The following is a 23738-nucleotide window of genomic DNA, read 5'->3' as shown; positions in this document are numbered from 1 at the left end:
CATCTAAGCCATGGACCCACATTTCAATGGATTTTGTGGTGGACTTGCCCAAATCCTCGGGGATGACAGCCATCTGGGTTGTCGTTGACAGGTTTTCGAAGATGGCGCACTTCGTTCCACTGGTTGGGCTGCCATCGGCCAGACGCCTGTCTGAATTATTTATGCTGCATGTTGTGCATCTCCACGGGTTGCCACTTGATGTGGTCTCTGACCGCGGATCCCAGTTTGTGGCCAAATTCTGGAGGGCATTTTGTTCCGATCTCCAGATTTCTGTCAGCTTGTCGTCAGGCTACCATCCGCAGTCTAATGGGCAGACTGAAAGGGTGAACCAGTCCTTGGAGCAGTTCCTCAGGTGTTATGTCTCCAAGTGTCAGACTGACTGGGTTGCTCATCTGTCCTTGGCGGAGTTTGCCTATAACAACGCGGCTCACTCTGCTACAGGGATCTCTCCCTTCCTTTGTGTGTATGGGCATCATCCTAAGGCCAATTCTTTTGACCCCCTGGACTCCACGCCTGGTGGTTCCTCTGTGGTTTCGGTCCTTAGAGGTATTTGGCGGAAAGTGAAGAAAGCCCTTGTGTCTGTGTCATTAGTGACCAAAAGGGTTTTTGATAAGCGGAAAAGACCCTGCAGCTTCAAATTAGGAGACTTCGTCTGGTTGTCTACCAAGAATTTGAAGTTGAGACAGCCATCTCATAAGTTAGGCCCCCGGTTCATCGGCCCTTATAAGATCACCAGGGTTATCAATCCGGTGGCATTTCAGTTAGATCTGCCCCGTTCTTTGGGTATCAATAAAACATTTCATTGTTCCCTTTTAAAACGGGCGATTAGGAATCCTTCTTCCAGTGGAAGACCTTCCCCTCTTCTGATACGTGGCCAGAGGGAGTTTGTTGTTGAAAGGATTCTTGACTCCAAGGTGGTTCGGGGTCGGCTGTCATTTTTGGTGCACTGGAAGGGGTATGGCCCGGAGGAGCGGTCGTGGGTGCGCAGTTGTGATCTTCATGCCCCCAGACTGATACGCTCTTTCTTCTCGCAGTTCCCCGATAAACCCGGTGGTAGGGGTTCTTTGACCCCTCGTCAGAGGGGGGGTACTGTTAGGGTCTCCTGCCCTGTGCTGCCACGTCGTCATGGCAACCGGGAGACAAGTACTAGCAGAGTAACCTGAGCGCAGCTGATACTCCGGTTCGGGTCTTTTGCTGTGCAGTGGTTATAGGCTCTGTGCACGGCAGGGGATCCGGTGCTGGTTTTTGTGCTCACAGTCTGTGAGGTCTGAGTGGGGCGTGAACAGCACCTGCTTTATAAGGCCTCTTTCCAGGTTAAGCAGATGCTGCTGAATCTTTGTTGGTTAGTCAGTTCCTGAAAGTTAGCCAGTACTGTGTAGCTTTGTATTTGTTTGTTGCTTACTGCAAATAGGCCTGGGGATTTGGTATTACACTCTGCCAATCCAGACCTAGCAGTAAGACTGGAGTCAGTCGTTTAGCTTGCTGGGGTTCTGTTACTACTCTGTGAACTTAGCAAGTTTGCGGCTGTATTCTAAGACTTGCCTGTCTAATCCTGTCTCACTGTGCTAGGTGTCAGGGGTCAGTTTAGTGGCAGTAAACTGAACCTGTGCACTGCAAGTGAGAATTAGGATTGTGGAGACTCTCCTTGTGTCTATCATTCCATCTCTGACCAAGGAGTTTACTGCCACACCTGTTGGTAACCCTTTAGGGTTTTGCTGTTGCCCTTAGCAACAGCATTTCGGGTTCTCTATGTATTAAAACACAACATCTTGCTTTTCCCATCTGAGCATTTCTAATACAAGGGAGATACCCAGTTCCTTAGCCTCTGGGCTTCTCTGTTCACTTTGTGTGTATTTTGTTACCCTATCACCTTCTGTGTACGTTATGTCATATTCCCCAGTCTGTCTGTGAGTCCATTTGTTGTGCATAACAGTTCTGACACCAGTACTTTCCTGCAGGCACTGGTGTACATAACAGTCCTACACTATCACAGAGTCTTAAAACCTGACTACTGTTTCACACATCATCTGCCTGCTAGATTTAATGTGCACCTGCCAAACACTTTATGGCTTTGAAAGGTACACTAGTCACCTTACACTGGCTAATGGATTGCTAAGGAACAGCTGAGACAGGTTCAGGATAATAGAGTCCACATATTGGTGCATGAGAAAGCTAGTGGCCACGGTTAATAAGAGTTAACCATAGATTAACCCTGTCATATACACAAATAGAAAACCACAGCACTCACCACCCCAGAAGCAGGGTACACCAGTGCACTTACCACTCCTAGGGTGGGGTGCATGTAACACAGCACTCGCCACCCCAGACGTGGGCTATACAACTGCACTTACCACTCATAGGGTGCTGTGCATGTAGCCCATGACCATATACACACACACACACACACACACACATTATATATATATATATATATATATATATATATATATATATATACACACACACACACACACTAAACAGTTTCTCTACCATTACCCCGACCCTCATTCTGGAATCAAGAGCAGTTGGGTCTAATTTTTAAACATTTTCTCCAATAAACAATCTTCAGATCCTCCTCCTCATATATTCCCCCCCCCCCTTCCTTCAGCCTACGGAAGACAGTTTTGTTAACAAGCCCAAGGCAGGAGCAGGATTTCAGGAGAGAAGGAAGACCTGAACATACAAGACACACTTTACCACATATCAGAGGAGAGAAACATCAAAAAATATTCCCCCCAAGACAGGTTCGTCAGGGTGGGTGCCTTGTAGATCCTACGGACCTCGAAGAAAAAGAGTTAACCATGGTTAGTCTACCATAACTCTTAGTGCATGAACCACATCCAATAAGGCCTCTCCAACCGACAGATCAGAGGATTGAAAGGCTGGAATAACTATCTCCGTATTTAGATGGAACTTGGACATCACATTAGAAAAGTGACCCTCCTTGTTCCGGAGACCTGCCCTATCTTGATGGAAGATTAGAAACGGAGGATGACAGAAAAGTGCTCGTAAATCAGACACCCTTCTCGCAGAGGCAATAGCCAGGAGAAATAACACCTTTGTCAATAGCCACTTAAAAGTCCTCTGACTCTAAAGGCTCAAATGGGGAAGTCTTAAGAGTTTGCAGGACCAGGGATAAATCCCAGGGGGACACTGGACAAACAAAGGGAGGCTGGATATGGAACAGCGGTTGACCGAAAGTAACCTCACCGCTGACCGCAAAGTTCCCACCATTGGCTACAATGGAGCGCATAGGCGCAACATTGTATCTCTGCCGTGTGCTGCCTCACAGACACTACAGGAGCACACAGCCAATCAGGAGAGTGCCACGACGTGGCGCTCCCTGATTGGCTGAAGGGACCCTCATTGACAGGAGTCAGGGGGGGTCATGGCAGTTGGGGAAAGGGGTCCCATGTGTAAACATGGGACCCCTTTTAGTGCGTGGTCGGGTTTCCGTTTTTTTGTTTTGCTAAGTACGTGGATTATACTTTGGACACAATCTACACTGGATTATGTGAGTATCATTTTTTTCACAGGTCCCCCAAGGATTCTACATGGAGAAGAGGACCGAGCCTCGTGTGAACATAGGTAAGTATGTATGTTTGGAGGTGTGCATGTATGTAATAAACTTATACTTTCACGGTGTGTGTGTCCTGTTTTTTTGGGTGGTATTTTTTTAGTAGTAGTACTACAGGTACCAGCGGGCCAGGTTTTCCACTGCATGCTGGTACTTGTGGTTCTCCATGTACCAGCTTGCGGGGGAGGCTTGCTGGGACTTGTAGTACTGCTACTAAAAACAATATTCACATTTTTTACACATGGCTATCAGCCCCCCATCCGCCGCCCTTGGATGGAGGGACAGCCTCGGGCTTCACCCCTGGCCCTTGGGTGGCTGGAGGGGGGGACCCCTTGATTTAAGGGGTTTCTACTCCTCCAGGGTACCCCGGCCAGGGGTGACTAGTTGGGTAATGCCAGGGCCGCAGGGACCAGTATAAACGTGTTCCCCGGCTGTGGCATTATGTACCTGGCTAGTGGAGCCCGGTGCTGGTTTAAAAAATACGGGGGACCCCTACGCTTTTTGTCCCCCGTATTTTTGGAACCAGGACCAGGCGCAGAGCTCGGTGCTAGTTGATGAAATATGGGGGAACCCCTGTAATTTTTTTTGCCCATATTTTGTCAACCAGGACCGTCTCAAAGAGCCCAAGGCTGGTTATGCTTAGGAGGGGGGACCCCACGCAATTTTTTTTTCTGTTTTTATACTAAACAGACCCTTTCCCATAGATAACCATGCACAGATCTCACTGATCTGTGCATGGTTATCCAAACTCGACTGGAAAAAGCAAGTCTATTTTTTTGCTGCTTTTTTTAACGAATCGAAAAAAAACAGACCCGCACTTGAGCACTCAGAGACTAACACCCAAATACGAATGAATAGTCAATGCCCGTATTGTATGAAATAACAGCCGCGTTTGACCGATGGTCTATTCATTCGTATTTCTGAACTTTGCCAATCAAACCATTACAAATAGACCAGACACTGCCGAGTTTTCTGCTTAGTGAATTCCCGGATTGGCACTTAGAAAAAAAAACACAAATCGGCAAAACTCGGATTTTTAGTAAATACTGGCCCAGGTGCGCCACTGAAAATCCACACTCTCCTTGTGGTAAAGGGAAATGAGACGCCAGTCTCTTAGGCACTGGGAACCTCTTATTAGGAGCATTCCAAGCTTCCTGCATGAGTTCAGGATGAAATTCAGAGTGAGGGAAGTCAGTCTTAATCAACTTCTGATTAGACAAAGAAGTTTTTAAGCACAGGCTCTGGTTCTTCCTTCTCAAAAAACAAAACATACTTAACTGCCCTCACAAGGGCTGTCACACCCACCAAGAAATTATGATCCTCCGCACCTGAGGGAGACCCAGGGAGAGAGGTGTCCAACTCTTCTTCTTAGGACTGCTGTGTAGACTGTGGGGTTAACACAGAGCACTTATGCGCAGTACTTGTCTGAGGATGGTCTGCATGCAACAACTGCTGAGAGGTAGCTGCCAGGTACTCTGAGTATGTAAATGGGTTCATCCAGGGAGTATACCCTGGGGCCTGCAATGCATGAGGCAATTGCTGCGGTACCCCCATATTAGGTGGCAAAGCAGAAGGCGCCAAGTGGTCCGCTATACATGTTAACACCTGTGCATAAGAAGCCACCCAGGGTGGTTCCTGCACAGGGGCTGGTTGAAGCAGCCGTTGTGGTCTTGGCACATAGCATTTATTACACAAACTGACCTTTCAAAGGTCCTGTGGAGAAAATGCTGCTGCATAGGCCTTACATGAAACCAGTACAAGGGCATTATCCTCGGTTACCTTTGGAAGACATTGTAACCGGACAACTAGAAGCTAAGCACACACAATGTATAGTTTTAGCAATTGCAAATGCGGCCATCTTCACAAAACAAAGTAATTGTGAAGTACCAATGTACTCAGGGCTTTATGAAAAGAAAATTTATAGTGAAAGATATAACTGACAGAAATGCAGTCAGACAGCAGAGCACTGTGGTTTGAGTCAACTACTCAAACCACAGTGGTAGGTAGAACTAGTGTAGGTATAACCTGTCCACTTTGGGGAAAGATATACAAAGAGACAAAACCCAGCATTCCCAGAGCCCTGCAGCACACGTTTCCTTTAGAAATGTGGCTCAGCGACTCTTACAAGAGAAACATGTGGGGGAGGGGTAGCCCAGAAACGAGAAACACAGCTGTGGAATCTGGCTCTGGGCTGGAGGAGGGGCTGCTGGGAGAGTGCTTACCTTCCCTGGCTGACATCATCCACCAGGTACACTGGCTTCCATTATCACCAGCGCCGGTATATAAATATGCCCTGGTGGTTTAGTGTAACCCATACCCGTAGCCAGGGTTCACATCAGCGCATGTAGTTAGTCTCCCAGGGACCGGAGTCATAAACTATGAAAGGGAACTCACCATACCTGTCCCCTGTTCTCCGGCTGCAGTCAGGGCCCTGGACGCTTTACTGGCGTAGTGACCAGGAAGAAACCCAGCAAAAATAGTCAGTCTCTCAGCCTCACTGATGTTGCAATACCAGCGGGGGATCGTTGGAGCGGCAGCGCTGGCTCGCTCATTTATGTTTAGTAATAAAAAAAAAATTAAAAATGTTTTTTTCTTTCAGCTGTGTGAACGGTGCTCCGGCTTCTGCCAGTACCAACACGAAAACTGGAGCATGCTAAAAGCTTAACTGTGTAGTGCCCAGTCAGTTATTACCACCTACACCCCAATGTAAGGACTGTGGATCACAATGGACCCGGATGAAGAAAATGTTATATATCACGCACACATTATATATATATATATATATATATATATATATATATATATACAGTGGCGTAACTACTGCCCCCGCAGCCCTCGCGGTGGCTTGGGGGCGAGGGGCTGCGGGGGCGCCACTGACTTAGAACAGATTGACATGCGGACGAGCGTCCGCATGTCAATCTGCAGGTCTCCTTCCCTCCGCCGCTGTAAGGAGGGACACGGAGCGCACAGCTCGCGCCCACCTGTGTCCCTCCCTGGCTCTCCGGCTGTCTAATACAGGAAGTGCCGTTCGTGAGCTCTGATTGGTTCACGAACCGGCACTTCCTTTTTAGACAGCCGGAAAGCCAGGAGGGACACAGGGGGGCGCGCGCTGTGCGCTCCGTGTCCCTCCAACACGGGGGAGGGGGAGGGGAGCAGGCACTGTGGGGGACTATCTGGCACTGGGGGCATATACCTGGCACTGTGGGGGACTATCTGGCACTGGGGGCATATACCTGGCACTGTGGGGGACTATCTGGCACTGTGGGGGACTATCTGGCACTGGGGGCATATACCTGGCAATGTGGGGGAATATCTGGCACTGGGGGCATATACCTGGCACTGTGGGGGACTATCTGGCACTGGGGGCATATACCTGGCACTGTGGGGGACTATCTGGCACTGGGGGGAGCAGGCACTGAGGGGGCATATGTGGCACTGTGGGGGAATATCTGGCACTGGGGGCATATACCTGGCACTGTGGGGGAATATCCGGCACTGGGGGCATATGTGGCACTGGGAGCACAGCCCTAGCAACAAGCACTACCCCCTAGCAACGAGCATGACACCCAGTGCATGAAACCCCTGGCAACGAGCATGACACCCAGTGCATGAAACCCCTGGCAACGAGCATGACACCCAGTGCATGAAACCCCTGGCAACGTGCATGACACCCTGAGCATGAAAACCCCTGGCACCGTGCATGGAACAAAGAGCATGAAACCCCTGGCAACGAGTAGGTAATTTAAAAGTAATTAGAAGCCTTACTGTAGAACTTAATGTGTAATGGGCATTACGGTGTGTGGCATAATATATCACGGACATTGCGGTGTGTGTCATAATGTGTCAGGCATTACGGTGTGTTGTATACTATATCACGGGCATTGTGGTATGTGGTATAATGTCTCGGGGTCATTGCGGTGTGGCATAATGTATAACGGGCATTGCGGTATGTGTCATACTGTGTCACAGATACGGTGTGTAGCATAATGTATAACGGGCATTGCGATTCCTGTCATAATGTGTCGGGGGCATTACGGTGTGTGGCATAATGTGTCGGGGGCATTACAGTGTGTGCATATTGTGTCATGTGCATTATTGTGTGTGGCATAATGGCTAAGGCCATTGCAGTATGTGGAATAATGTATACTGGGCATTACTATAAGGAGGAAAAATGACAAATAATGTAAGGGGCATGAATCAGGATTATTTTTCTTTCCTGTGATGGCTAACGTCTGGGCATGCAGGTTGCAAAACTGGAATATAAGGTAGTCTTTTCCTGCAATACCACGCCCCTTTACGCGAAGCCACGCCCATTTCAACGAAGCCACACCCCTTTTTGGCGGCGCGCACATATTTCTCCCTTTACTAGTGCCAATTATGGGGGGTATGGGGGGGGGGGGGGGGGGGCGCCGAAGAATGTTTTGGCTTGGGGGAGAAAAATTTCTAGTTACGCCACTGTGTATATATATATATATATATATATACTCGTATGTTCTCGTACAGTCCACACTCTGGCCTTTTGTATCAATTGCTGGGGTAGCATCCATATGGGCATGTGTCACCAGGACCAGTCCATTCAAATATAGAGATAAATATCAGGAGCACTCACCAGTCTTCATTAGCCTTTTTTTATTAGTAGCATCAGAAAATCAGCATAGGGGTATCAACGTTTCGGTCCCATCATGTGGGGACTCGTGTATATATCAGTGATGTGCGGTGAGGTCACTGGTTGGGGAGGCACTGGCAGCTAACAAGCCCTCCAAACCCCCCTCCCCCCCCCCGAAAAAAAAAAGTCTGATCCCCCGACACATCAGTAAAACCAGCACTAGGCAGAACCAGCCAGGGGGAGTAATGCCATAGCAGGGAAGACACTCAGTGTGGGGTCCCCCTGCCATAACATTAATCTGCCCCCCCCAGCCAGTCAGCCCAGGGTTGGAATTCCTCGGAAAGTGGGAACCCCAAAAAATAAAAATGGGGTCCCCCCTCCCGAGCAATAGCCAGCACTGGGCTGATAGCCCAATGCTATGCCCCGCACCCCTGGTGGCGGTGGGTGTGGGGTTCATTATGTTAATATTGTTCTTTACAGGTGGCCTACAGGTCCCAGCAAGCCTGCCCCAGCATGCTGGCACTTGGAGAACCACAAGTGCCAGCATGCCCGGACATAAAGGGCCTGCTGGCACCTGTAGTCCACCTGCAAAGAATAGTAATATTGTTCTTTACAGGTAGCCTACAGGTCCCAGCAAGCCTGCCCCAGCATGCTGGCACTTGGAGAACCACAAGTGCCAGCATGCCCGGACATAAAGGGCTCGCTGGCACCTGTAGTCCACCTGTAAAGAAAATATTAAAATAAAAACACCACACGTCTTGAAAATAAGCTTTATTAAACCGGACCTTCACCTGGGGGCGGCGGCCTTTAAGCTCTTTTGCGTGGCCGCCGCCTTCCCGGGGCTTCCGGCGTCTTCACCTGGGGGGGGCGCCACCTCCCCAGGGCTTCCAGCGTCTTCACCTGGTGGGCGGCGGCTGCTAAGCTCTTTTGCATAGCCGCCGCCCAGCCAGGACTTGCGGCGCCTTCTTTCTTCAGGAGCTCTTCACAGCTCCTCCTCCGCTGTCGGACTGACTCTCCGCCGCCTCGCGCTGACTTATATAAGTCAGCCGGAGGGGGCGGGGCGATGACGTGCAGAGCCGTGATTGGCTCGCGGCGGCCATCTTGAATTTCAAAAATGACGCTGAGGCGCCATTTTTAAAAACTGGAACCGCTCCGCTGCCAAACTCTGCTGGATAAAGGTACATTTCCGCCGCCGCCCGCACCTCCTCCGCCAGCGTCGCCCACACAGTGATTGACAGCAGATCCAGTGACGGATCCGCTGGCCAATCACTGTGGCCTCACTGACAGGGACGTGCTTTCATAGGTTGAAAGCACGTTCCTGTATGAAAGCGGCACCACTAATGGTGCCGCTTTCCCATATATTTTCAATGGGCTTTTACAGCCCAAGGCTAGTCCCCACCCCCCGCTCCCATACTTTCTCCAGTGACAACGGGAGGCACCACGATCGGTGCCTCCCAAACACATACAGAGGGGAGCAATCCTAAGAATAATATTAAGAAGATACATATGACACAGAATATGTGTCATATGCATCTTCTTTGTATTATCTTAATCATTAATGACAGGGGAGGCACTGCCTCCCCTGACTGCACATCCCTGATATATATATTAGAGATGTGCGGCAGACTTTTTGGGTTTTGATGATTTTTGAAAAAACCATAAAAACAGCTAAAATCACAGAATTTGGTGGTAATTTTGATCCTACGGTATTATTAACCTCAATAATATTCATTTCCACTCATTTCCAGTCTATTCTGAACACCTCTCAATATTGTTTTTAGGCCAAAAGGTTGCACCAAGGTCGCTGGATGACTAAGCTAAGCGACACAAGTGGGCGTCACAAACACCTGGCCCATCTAGGAGTGGCACTGCAGTGGCAGACAGGATGGCAGTTTTAAAAACTAGGCCCCAAAAAGCACATAATGCAAAGAAGAAAAAAGAGAGTTGCAAGATCGAATTGTCTTGGGCCCTCCCACCCACCAGCGATCACAAAAACGTGCTATAGCGCGTATTTAACCACAAAATGAGGACTGGGGACTCACTTTTCAAGAATGGGAGGGTCCCCGGGGACGTACTCCACTGGGATCGACTCTGGCGCTTGCTCTGACGTTATTGGTCAGACGTGTGCATCTGGCGGCTGCTGCTGGGCGGGAAGACGGTGGTGCCGGCCAGAGATAGTAACATACTCCCACTGAGAGGAGTGAGGGAGCCAGCATAATCATACCGCGACCACGGGAAACAGCAGTGCGGCGCTCAGGAACCAGGTGGGGGGTGGGGTCCGTGACGCGAGAGCAGAGGTCTGTGTCAGAGATGGAGCCGCCACCGGGTGACATCACCCGGCAGAGTGATGGCGTTTGCCGGACTCGCCCGCCGGGGGACAGATCCCAGCACAGGGCTGGCAGTGCAGAGGTAATTGAGGATGCAGGTAGGGTGCAGGGACACTGGGGAAGGGGTGTGAGTGTGCAGTGCTGGAGGCAGTGTGCGGGACCAGGCAGAAACTGCACAGCAGTAGGCCAATACTCCCTTCACAGTGTCTGCCCCTTCTCCAGCCCAGTGTACACCACCATTACTGACCCTGCCAGCAGAGCGTTTCCCCCTTCTCTCCCCAACCAGTACACTGTACCATCTCACTGCTCTACCATCTAGAACCCACCAATCAATCCAGACACTGATCCCCCCCCCCCCCTCCCAACCCAGTGTAGCACCCCTGTCTCACTGCCCCCTTCCCATCCTGCTCAGTGCCTCCCCATTCATAGTGTCCCCCCATTCAGCCCAGTGTCCCCCACCATCTCATGAACTCCCTCTTCCCTCCCCCCAACCAACCCCCTGCTCCCATCTCTCACTGCCCCTCAGCAAGAACCCCACCAGCCAGTCCCATTACAGTGCCCCCTCATTCAGTCCAGTGTACTCTTCTACTGCTTACTGATCCCGCATCCCACCACCATCTCTCTGTCCCCTTCCTATCCAGACCAGTGCTTTTACTGGTGCAATGTGTATAATGTGCTCTGCCTGGCGCAAAGTGTATAATGTGCTCTACCTGGCGCAAAGTGAATAATGTGCTTTACCTGGTGCAATGTGTATAGAGTGCTCTGCCTGGTAGAATGTGCTCTCCATGGCGCAAGGTGTATAACGTGCTCTGCCTGGTGCAAAGTGTATAATGTGCTCTGCCTGACGCAATGTGTATTACGTGCTCTGCCTGACGCAATGTGTATAACGTGCTCTATTTGAATAATTACAAGAACCTTCATTCCTATGGGACCCAGAAAAGGATAGGTAGGACCCCAATTTTTTTTTCACCATAGCACGATCACTGCCCACCCATATGTTGTTTAAACTGGACATGCACAGTTTAATAAACCATCATTTCGGCGACAGGTGGTCTGCCTGGAAAAAGCTCAAGTTCTCCGAATCATAGCTACCTACAAACATACCACCTCCTTCTTTGACTACTTCACATTATGAGAAGAGGACAGTGTTAAGGTTATAAAAAAATTAGAAAGGCACACGCAATCAGGAACAACACACAGGCTTTCACCTCCATTCCTATAATGGTGTGGAACAGAAAAGACTGCAACCAAGCAAGTATATGATACTACATTACTGGAAAAACTGAAAAACAAGAGGCCAAATCCTCCAAAACTGTACCCCTTCTCCATGTTCAGAGATTAAGATAATCTCTGATTAAATGCTGGGTCTCTCCCCCACTTTATTTAAAAACACTTTGTCAAAATAGCAATTTCCATTTCCACCTTTGCGGCTATGTTTTCACAAATCTGTTTGTGATGTTGAAGCTGGTTTCATATCTGCTCTAGGCTGTCATTTACACCTAGGATCAAGTACAGCAGCACCCCAGGATTTATACAGCATAGGCAGCACCCCTGGAGAATTACACAGCACAGCAAACAGTAACCCTGGATTTAAACGGCAGTGGGGCAGCACCCCTGGACTGATAGGGCAGAGGGGCAGCACCACATATAGGGCAGCACCCCTAGAATGATGTGGCAAAGAAAAGACGTGCAAGATGGAATTGTCCTTGGGTCCTCCCGCCCACCCTTGTTGTATAAACAGGACACATGCACACTTTAACAAAACAATAATTTCAGTGATACAGTGTGCCACACGACTGTGGCTGAAATGATTGCTTTGTTAAACCCCCCACCAAAAAAGAAAATCTCTCCTTGCACAAACTGGCTCTACAGAGGCAAGATGTTGTCCTCATCCTCACATTCCCCCACTCTTTCAGTGTTTACATCCTCAGAGAAATAATATTCAAACAAAACCACATAATTTAGGTGTCAGCTATTACCCAAAGTTTCTGAACTTGACAATGACTTAAGATGAATGCGCTGCAGGTGACGTATAAGGGAGGATGTTACTAGGTGGTTAATGTCCTTACCCCTACTTACCATGGATTGACAAAGGCAACAGATGGTTTGACACCTGTTGTCCAGATTTGTGGAAAAATAATTCCACACCGAAGAGGTGGCTTTTTTGGTATGTTGCCCAGGCATGACAATGGGGTTTTTGCAACTACCGTCTCCACTGGTGCCTTATTCAAACAAACCACATCACCATCAGAATCCTCATTGTCAACTTCTTCAGCAGCACCAGCTACACCAATATCCTCCTCATCCTGGTGTTCTTCTACAGTGACATCCTCAATCTCAATATCAGCAACTGGACTGGCAGTGCGCCTCCCAGCACTTGCAGAGGGCATGCAAATGGTGGTAGGAGCCCCTCTTCCCAAAAAGTGTTGTGAAGGTCAGGCCTAGACATCACAACTGCGGACAGTTCCAGCACCCCTGTATTTTCACAACACCTCCGTAATTTTACAGCATACAAGACAAGGCAAGTGTACATTTATTTCTCTTACGTCCTAGAGGATTCTGGGGACTCCGTGAGAGACCATGGGGAATAGACGGGCACCGCAGGAGACATGGGCACTAAAAAAATAAGATTTTACTTACCGATAAATCTATTTCTCGTAGTCCGTAGTGGATGCTGGGACTCCGTAAGGACCATGGGGAATAGCGGCTCCGCAGGAGACAGGGCACAAAATAAAAGCTTAAGGATCAGGTGGTGTGCACTGGCTCCTCCCCCTATGACCCTCCTCCAAGCCTCAGTTAGGATACTGTGCCCGGACGAGCGTACATAATAAGGAAGGATATTGAATCCCGGGTAAGACTCATACCAGCCACACCAATCACACCGTACAACTTGTGATCTGAACCCAGTTAACAGTATGATAAACGCAAAGGAGCCTCTGAAAAGATGGCTCACAACAATAATAACCCGAATCTTTGTAACAATAACTATATACAAGTATTGCAGACAATCCGCACTAGGGATGGGCGCCCAGCATCCACTACGGACTACGAGAAATAGATTTATCGGTAAGTAAAATCTTATTTTCTCTGACGTCCTAGTGGATGCTGGGACTCCGTAAGGACCATGGGGATTATACCAAAGCTCCCAAACGGGCGGGAGAGTGCGGATGACTCTGCAGCACCGAATGAGAGAACTCCAGGTCCTCCTCAGCCAGGGTATCAAATTTGTAGAATTTAGCAAACGTGTTTGCCCCTGACCAAGTAGCTGCTCGGCAAAGTTGTAAAGCCGAGACCCCTCGCGCAGCCGCCCAAGATGAGCCCACTTTCCTTGTGGAATGGGCTTTTACTGATTTTGGCTGTGGCAATCCTGCCACAGAATGTGCAAGCTGAATTGTACTACAAATCCAACGAGCAATCGTCTGCTTAGAAGCAGGAGCACCCAGCTTGTTGGGTGCATACAGGATAAACAGCGAGTCAGATTTTCTGACTCCAGCCGTCCTGGAAACATATATTTTCAAGGCCCTGACAACGTCAAGCAACTTAGAGTCCTCTAAGTCCCTGGTAGCCGCAGGTACCACAATAGGTTGGTTCATGTGAAATGCAGAAACCACCTTAGGTAGAAATTGAGGACGAGTCCTCAATTCCGCCCTGTCAGAATGAAAAATTAAGTAAGGGCTTTTATATGATAAAGCCGCCAATTCTGACACACGCCTGGCTGAAGCCAAGGCTAACAGCATCGACACCTTCCATGTGAGATATTTTAAGTCCACAGTGGAAAGTGGTTCAAACCAATGTGACTTTAGAAAACTCAACACCACATTGAGATCCCAAGGTGCCACTGGAGGCACAAAAGGAGGCTGTATGTGCAGCACCCCTTTTACAAATGTCTGAACTTCAGGTACTGAAGCCAGTTCTTTCTGGAAGAAAATCGACAGGGCCGAAATTTGAACCTTAATGGACCCTAATTTTAGGCCCATAGACAGTCCTGTTTGCAGGAAATGAAGGAAACGACCCAGTTGAAATTCCTCTGTAGGGGCCTTCTTGGCCTCACACCACGCAACATAATTACGCCAAATGCGGTGATAATGTTTTGCGGTTACGTCCTTCCTGGCTTTGACCAGAGTAGGGATGACTTCTTCTGGAATGCCTTTTTCCCTCAGGATCCGGCGTTCAACCGCCATGCCGTCAAACGCAGCCGCGGTAAGTCCTGGAACAGACAAGGCCCCTGCAGTAGCGGGTCCTTTCTTAGAGGTAGAGGCCACGGTTCGTCCGTGAGCATCTCTTGAAGTTCCGGGTACCAAGTCCGTCTTGGCCAATCCGGAACCACGAGTATAGTTCTTACTCCTCTCCTTCTTATGATTCTCAGTACTTTTGGTATGAGAGGCAGAGGAGGGAACACATACACTGACTGGTACACCCACGGCGTTACCAGAGCGTCCACTGCTATTGCCTGAGGGTCCCTTGACCTGGCGCAATATCTGTCCAGTTTTTTGTTTAGACGTGACGCCATCATGTCCACCTTTGGTTTTTCCCAACGGTTTACAATCAGGTGGAAGACTTCTGGGTGAAGTCCCCACTCTCCCGGGTGAAGGTCGTGTCTGCTGAGGAAGTCTGCTTCCCAGTTGTCCACTCCCGGAATGAATACTGCTGACAGTGCTATCACATGATTTTCCGCCCAGCGAAGAATCCTTACAGCTTCTGCCATTGCCCTCCTGCTTCTCGTGCCGCCCTGTCTGTTTACGTGGGCGACTGACGTGATGTTGTCCGATTGGATCAACACCGCCTGACCCTGAAGCAGAGGTTTTGCTTGACTTAGGGCATTGTAAATGGCCCTTAGTTCCAGAATGTTTATATGAAGAGACGTTTCCAAGCTTGACCACAGGCCCTGGAAATTCCTTCCCTGTGTGACTGCTCCCCAGCCTCTCAGGCTGGCATCCGTGGTTACCAGGATCCAATCCTGAATGCCAAATCTGCGGCCCTCTAGTAGATGAGCACTCTGCAGCCACCACAGGAGAGACACCCTTGTCCTTGGCGACAGGGTTATCCGCTGATGCATCTGCAGATGCGATCCGGACCATTTGTCCAGTAGATCCCACTGAAATGTTCTTGCATGGAATCTTCCGAATGGAATCGCTTCGTAAGAAGCCACCATTTTCCCCAGGACCCTCGTGCACTGATGCACTGAGACCTGTCCTGGTTTTAGGAGGTTCCTGACTAGCTCGGATAACTCCCTGGCCTTCTCCTCCGGGAGAAACACCTTCTTCTGGACTGTGTCCAGAATCATTCCTAGGAACAGTAGACGTGTCGTTGGAATCAGCTGCGATTTTGGAATATTTAGAATCCACCCGTGCTGACGTAACACTACCTGAGATAGTGCTACTCCGACTTCTAAATGTTCCCTGGATCTTGCCCTTATCAGGAGATCGTCCAAGTAAGGGATAATTAAAATGCCTTTTCTTCGTAGAAGAATCATCATTTCGGCCATTACCTTGGTAAAGACCCGAGGTGCCGTGGACAATCCAAACGGCAGCGTCTGAAACTGATAATGACAGTTTTGTACTACAAACCTGAGGTACCCTTGGTGAGAAGGGTATATCGGGACGTGGAGATAAGCATCTTTGATGTCCAGAGACACCATATAGTCCCCTTCTTCCAGGTTTGCTATCACTGCTCTGAGTGACTCCATCTTGAATTTGAACCTTTTTATGTAAGTGTTCAAGGATTTCAGATTTAAAATTGGTCTCACCGAGCCGCCCGGCTTCGGTACCACAAACAGCGTGGAATAATACCCCTTTCCTTGTTGCAGGAGGGGTACCTTGATTATCACCTGCTGGGAATACAGCTTGTGAATGGCTTCCAAAACTGCCTCCCTGTCGGAGGGAGACTTTGGTAAAGCAGACTTCAGGAACCGACGAGGGGGAAACGCCTCGAATTCCAGTTTGTACCCCTGCGATACTACCTGTAGAATCCAGGGATCCACTTGCGAGTGAGCCCACTGCGCGTTGAAATTCTTGAGACGGGCCCCCACCATATCTGAGTCTGCTTGTAAAGCCCCAGCGTCATGCTGAAGACTTGGCAGAAGCAGAGGAGGGCTTCTGCTCCTGTGAAGCGGCTGCATGGTGCAGTCTTTTTCCTCTTCCTCTGCCCCGGGGCAGAAAAGAATGGCCTTTTGCTCGCTTGTACTTATGGGAACGAAAGGACTGAGTTTGAAAAGACGGTGTCTTTTTCTGCTGATGTGGAGTGACCTGGGGTAAAAAGGTGGATTTTCCAGCCGTTGCCGTGGCCACCAGGTCCGATAGACCAGCCCCAAATAACTCCTCCCCTTTATACGGCAATACTTCCATGTGCCGTTTGGAATCCGCATCCCCTGACCACTGTCGCGTCCATAACGCTCTTCTGGCAGAGATGGACATAGCACTTACTCTTGATGCCAGGGTGCAAATATCCCTCTGTGCATCACGCATATATAGTAATGCATCCTTTAAATGTTCTATAGTTAACAAAATATTGTCCCTATCCAGGGTATCAATATTCTCGGTCAGGGAATCCGACCATGCGACTCCAGCACTGCACATCCAGGCTGAGGCGATTGCTGGTCGCAGTATAACACCAGTATGTGTGTATATACTTTTTAGGATATTTTCCAGCCTTCTATCAGCTGGTTCTTTGAGGGTAGCCGTATCAGGAGACGGTAACGCTACTTGTTTTGATAAACGTGTGAGCGCCTTATCTACCCTAGGGGGTGTTTCCCAACGCGCCCTAACCTCTGGCGGGAAAGGATATAATGCTAATAATTTTTTAGAAATTAGCTGTTTTTTATCGGGGGAAACCCACGCTTTTTCACACACCTCATTTATTTCCTCTGACTCAGGAAAAAATATTGGTAGTTTTTCTCACCCCACATAATACCCTTCTTTGTGGTACTTGTAGTGTCAGAAAGGTTCAATGCCTCTTTCATTGCCGTGATCATGTAACGTGTGGCCCTACTGGACATTACGTTTGTCTCGTCACCGTCGACACTAGACTCAGTATCTGTGTCAGGGTCTGTGTCGACCCACTGAGGTAACGGGCGTTTTAGCGCCCCTGACGGTGTCTGAGACGCCTGGACAGGCACTAATTGATTTGCCGGCTGTCTCATGTCGTCAACAGTTTTTTGCAAATTGCTGACATTATCACTTAATTGTTTAAATACAATCATCCAGTCAGGTGTCGACTCCCTAGGGGGTGACATCACCAACACAGGCAACTGCTCCGCCTCCACATAATTTTCCTCCTCATACATGTCGACACACGCGTACCGACACACAGCACACACACCGGGAATGCTCTGATAGAGGACAGGACCCCACTTAGCCCTTTGGAGAGACAGAGGGAGAGTCTGCCAGCACACACCCAGCGCTATATATATATACAGGGATAACCTTATATAAGTGTTACTCCCTTATAGCTGCTGTTAATATATTTATTTGCTGCCAAACGTGCCCCCCCTTCTCTTTTTTACCCTGATTCTGAAGCAGGACTGCAGGGGAGAGTCAGGGAGCCGTCCTTCCAGCGGAGCTGTGAGGGAAAATGGCGCTTGTGTGCTGAGGAGATAGGCTCCGCCCCTTCACGACGTCCTTATCTCCCGCTTTTTTGTGTAAAATGGCAGGGGATTAAAATACATCCATATAGCCCAGGAGCTATATGTGATGTATTCTGTTTTGCCACCTAAGGTATTCTGTTATATTGCGTCTCAGGGCGCCCCCCCCCCAGCGCCCTGCACCCTCAGTGACCGGAGTGTGAAGTGTGCTGAGAGCAATGGCGCACAGCTGCGGTGCTGTGCGCTACCTTAGTCTGAAGACAGGATGTCTTCTGCCGCCGATTTCACCGGACCTCTTCGTCTCTTCTGGCTCTGTAAGGGGGACGGCGGCACGGCTCCGGTGACCCATCCAGGCTGAACCTGTGATCGTCCCTCTGGAGCTAGTGTCCAGTAGCCTAAGAAACCCGATCCACTCTGCACTCAGGTGAGTCCGTTTCTTCTCCCCTTAGTCCCACGATGCAGTGAGCCTGTTGCCAGCAGGACTCACTGAAAATAAAAAAACCTAACTAAACTTTTATTCTAAGCAGCTCAGGAGAGCCACCTAGATTGCACCCTTCTCGGCCGGGCACAAAAATCTAACTGAGGCTTGGAGGAGGGTCATAGGGGGAGGAGCCAGTGCACACCACCTGATCCTTAAGCTTTTATTTTGTGCCCTGTCTCCTGCGGAGCCGCTATTCCCCATGGTCCTTACGGAGTCCCAGCATCCACTAGGACGTCAGAGAAAGAACTTTAGGTATGGGTGTGCACTGGCTCCTCCCTCTATGCCCCTCTCCTCCAGACCTCAGTTTGATACTGTGCCCAGAGGAGACTAGGTGCATTACAGGTAGCTCTCCTGAGTTTCCTGAAAGAAAGTATTTTAGTTAGGTTTTTTATTTTCAGGGAGCCTGCTGGCAACAGGCTCCCTGCATTGGGGGACTGAGGGGAGAGAAGCAGACCTACTTAAATGCTAGGCTCTGCTTCTTAGGCTACTGGACACCATTAGCTCCAGAGGGAGTCGGAACACAGGTCTCACCCTCGCCGTTCGTCCCGGAGCCGCGCCGCTGTCCTCCTCACAGAGCCGGAAGATAGAAGCCGGGTGAGTATGTGAAGATAGAAGACTTCAGAGGCGGCAGAATACTTTGGTTCTTCACTGAGGTAACGTTGCGCGCCATTGCTCCCACACACACACACACACAGCAGGCACTGTAAGGGTGCAGGGCGCAGTGGGGACGCCCTGGGCAGCAATTAAACTTCCGATCTGGCTGAAATATAGATATATAGGCTCTATACTCACATACATATATATATATATACATATACAAAACAATAACCAATTGCGCTTGGTATAACTTTAAAACACTCAGATTTTAGTATTTCCAGTAGCTGTTCTTCCACGGTGTGGATTCTTATTGTTTTGTTTATGTTATTCTTTGAAAGTTCACTAACAGGGACTTTCTCCATATTGCTGCTGGTGGGTTGAGCGCAGGGTGGAAGACTTTTTTTGTGTGTGTGTGTATGTATGTATATATATATATATATATATATATATTATATAGATCCCCCACCAGTTTTGAAAGATTTTAGCGGGACCGAAGCCCGCCGCTGAGGGGGCGGAGCTTGATCCTCAGCAATCACCAGTGCCATTTTCTGCACAGCACACTGCTGAGAGGAAGCTCCCCGGACTCTCCCCTGCTGAACACGGTGAAAGGGGTTTGAAAGAATGGGGGAGCACACAATTTGGCGCAATGTAATAATAAAAAATAAAAAAGTGCTATCTGGGTAAAGATAATGGTTTTTCCCCAGGTCACTGGCGCTGGGTGTGTGCTGGCATACTCTCTCTCTGTCTCTCCAAAGGGCCTTGTGGGGGAACTGTCTTCAGATAAGAGAATTCCCTGAGTGTGTGGTGTGTCATTACATGTGTGTCGGCATGTCTGAGATAGAAGGCTCTCCTAGGGAGGAGGTGGAGCAAATGTGTGTGGTGTCTCCGTCGGCAGCACAGACACCTGACTGGTTGGATATGTGGAATGTTTTAAGTGCTAATGTGAATTTATTGCACAAAAGGTTGGACAAAGCCGAGTCCAAGGAGTGTACAGGGAGTCAAGCCCTGCCTGCCACTATGTCGCATGGACCTTCTGGGTCTCAAAAGCACCCACTATCCCAAATGGTAGATACTGATACAGACACGGATTCTGACTCTAGTGTCGACTACGATGATGCAAAGTTACAGCCAAAATTGGCTAAAAGTATTCAATATATGATTATTGCAATAAAGGATGTGTTGCATATCACAGATGAACCCTCTGCCCCTGACACGAGGGTGTGCATGTATAAGGAAAAGAGACCTGAGGTAAACTTTCACCCATCTCATGAGCTGAACGAGTTATTTGAAAAGGCTTGGGAATCTCCAGACAAGAAACTGCAGATTACCAAAAGGATTCTTATGGCGTATCCTGTCCCAAATACGGACAGGATACGGTGGGAATCCTCCCCAAGGGTGGACAAAGCGTTGACATGTTTATCCAAAAAGGTAGCGCTACCATATCAAGATACGGCAACCCTCAGGGATCCTGCTGATCGCAAGCAGGAGACTACCTTGAAGTCCATTTATACACATTCAGGTACCTTACTCAGACCGGCGATAGAGTCGGCTTGGGTTTGTAGCGCTGTAGCAGCATGGACAGATACCTTATCGACAGAAATTGAGACCCTGGATAAGGATACCATTTTATTGACCCTGGGTCATATTAAAGATGCTGTCTTATATATGAGAGAGGCTCAAAGAGACATTGGCCTACTGGGTTCTAGAGTCAACGCTATGGCGATTTCTGCTAGACGAGTCCTATGGACCCGACAATGGACGAGGGATGCCGACTCGAAGAGGCATATGGAGGTTTTACCTTACAAGGGTGAGGAATTGTATGGGGAAGGTCTCTCGGACCTAGTTTCCACAGCACGGCAGGTAAATCAACTTTTTTGCCTTATGTTTCCTCACAGCCTAAGAAAGCGCCACATTATCAGATGCAGTCCTTTCGGTCACATAAAAACAAGAGTGTACGGGGATCGTCCTTTCTTGCCAGAGGTAAGCAAGGGGAAAAAGCTGCCAACCACAGCTAGTTCCCAGGAGCAGAAGTCCTCCCCGGCTTCTACAAAATCCACCGCATGAGGCTGGGGCTCCGCTGAGGGAGTCCGCCCCAGTGGGGGCACGTCTTCGACTTTTCAGCCACATCTGGGTTCACTCACAGGTGGATCCCTGGGCAATAGAAATTGTTTCCCAGGGTTACAAGCTGGCATTCGAAGAGGTGCCTCCTCGCCGCTTTTTCAAGTCGGCCCTACCAGCTTCTCTCCCAGAGAGGGAGATAGTTTTAAATGCAATTCAAAAATTGTGTCTACAGCAAGTGGTGGTCAAAGTTCCCCTGCTGCAACAAGGGATGGGGTATTACTCAACCCTGTTTGTAGTCCCGAAACCGGACGGTAAATCAGACCCATTTTAAATTTAAAATCCTTAAACCTATACTTAAAAAGGTTCAAGTTCAAGATGGAATCGCTCAGAGCGGTCATCGCCAGCCTGGAAGGGGAAGGATTATATGGTGTCCCTGGACATAAAGGATGCATACCTTCATGTTCCCATATATCCACCTCATCAGGCATACCTGAGATTTGCGGTACAGGATTGTCATTACCAATTTCAGACATTGCCGTTTGGGCTTTCCACGGCCCCGAGGATTTTCACCAAGGTAATGGCGGAAATGATGGTGCTCTTGCGCAAGCAGGGTGTCACAATTATCCCGTACTTGGACGATCTCCTGATAAAAGCGAGATCACGAGATCAGTTGCTGTACAGCGTATCACTCTCGCTGAAGGTGTTACAACACCACGGCTGGATTCTCAACATTCCGAAGTCACAGTTGGTTCCTACGACTCGTTTGGCCTTCTTAGGCATGATTCTGGATACGGACCAGAAAAGGGTTTTTCTTCCGTTAGACAAGGCCCAGGAACTCATGACTCTGGTCAGGGACCTATTGAAGCCAAAAAGGGTGTCAGTGCATCACTGCACTCGAGTCCTGGGAAAGATGGTGGCGTCTTACGAGGCCATTCCCTTCGGCAGGTTCCATGCGAGGACTTTCCAATGGGACCTACTGGACAAGTGGTCCGGGTCACATCTACAGATTCATCAGATGATCACCCTGTCCCCCAGGGCCAGGGTATCTCTCCTGTGGTGGCTGCAGAGTGCTCACCTTCTAGAGGGTCGCAGGATCGGCATTCAGGACTGGATTCTGGTAACCACAGACGCGAGCCTCCGAGGTTGGGGAGCAGTCACACAGGGAAGAAACTTCCAAGGTCTCTGGTCAAGCCAGGAGGCTTGTCTGCACATCAACGTCCTGGAATTGAGGGCCATATACAACACCCTTCGTCAAGCAAAGAAATTGCTTCGCGACCTACCGGTTCTGGTTCAGTCAGACAACATCACCGCAGTGGCTCATGTAAACCGCCAAGGCGGAACAAAGAGCAGAGTGGCAATGGCGGAAGCCACCAGGATTCTTCGCTGGGCGGAAAATCATGTAAGCGTACAGACAGCAGTGTTCATTCCAGGAGTGGACAGCTGGGAAGCAGACTTCCTCAGCAGACACAATCTACATCCAGGAGAGTGGGGACTTCATCAGGAAGTCTTCGCACAGATTGCAAGTCTGTGGGGACTGCCCAAGATAGACATGATGGTGTCCCGCCTCAACAAGAAACTACAGAGGTATTGCGCCAGGTCAAGAGACCCTCAGGCGCTGGCAGTGGATGCCCTGGTGACACCGTGGGTGTTCCAGTAGGTCTATGTGTTTCCTCCTCTTCCTCTCATCCCCAAGGTGTTGAGAATAATAAGAAAAAGAGGAGTACAGACAATTCTCATTGTTCCAGATTGGCCGCGAAGGGCCTGGTATCCGGATCTGCAGGAAGTGCTCACAGAAGATCCGTGGCCTCTTCCTCTAAGAGAGGACCTGTTACAACAGGGGCCCTGTCTGTTCCAAGACTTGCCGCGGCTGCGTTTGACGGCATGGCGGTTGAACGCCAGATCGTAGCGGAAAAAAGGCATTCCGGATAAGGTCATTCCTACTCTGATAAAGGCTAGGAAGGACATGACAGCAAAACATCATCACCGGATTTGGCGGAAGTATGTTTCTTGGTGTGAGTCCAGGAATGCTCCTCCGGAAGAATTCCATCTGGGCCGTTTCCTTCACTTCCTACAGACTGGAGTGAATTTGGGCCTAAAATTAGGCTCCATTAAGGTTCAGATTTCGGCCCTATCCATCTTCTTTCAGAAGGAATTGGCTTCTCTCCCAGAAGTACAGACTTTTGTCAAGGGAGTGCTGCATATTCAGCCTCTTTTTGTACCTCCAGTGGCACCCTGGCACCTTAACGTGGTGTTGCGGTTCCTTAAGTCTCACTGGTTTGAACCACTTAGAATGGTGGAATTAAAATATCTCACTTGGAAAGTGGTCATGTTAGCCTTGGCATCGGCTAGGCAAGTGTTGGAGTTGGCGGCTTTATCTCACAAAAGCCCCTATCTGGTTTTCCATGTGGATAGAGCAGAATTGCGGACTCGTCCTCAATTCTTGGCCAAGGTGGTTTCATCTTTTCATATGAACCAACCTATTGTGGTGCCTGTGGCTACGCGAGACTTGG

Source organism: Pseudophryne corroboree, chromosome 4 (assembly GCF_028390025.1).
Source record: "Pseudophryne corroboree isolate aPseCor3 chromosome 4, aPseCor3.hap2, whole genome shotgun sequence".
Lineage (NCBI taxonomy): Eukaryota > Metazoa > Chordata > Amphibia > Anura > Myobatrachidae > Pseudophryne > Pseudophryne corroboree.
The sequence above is the reverse complement of the archived record's forward strand: the minus strand, read 5'-3'. Positions refer to the sequence as shown.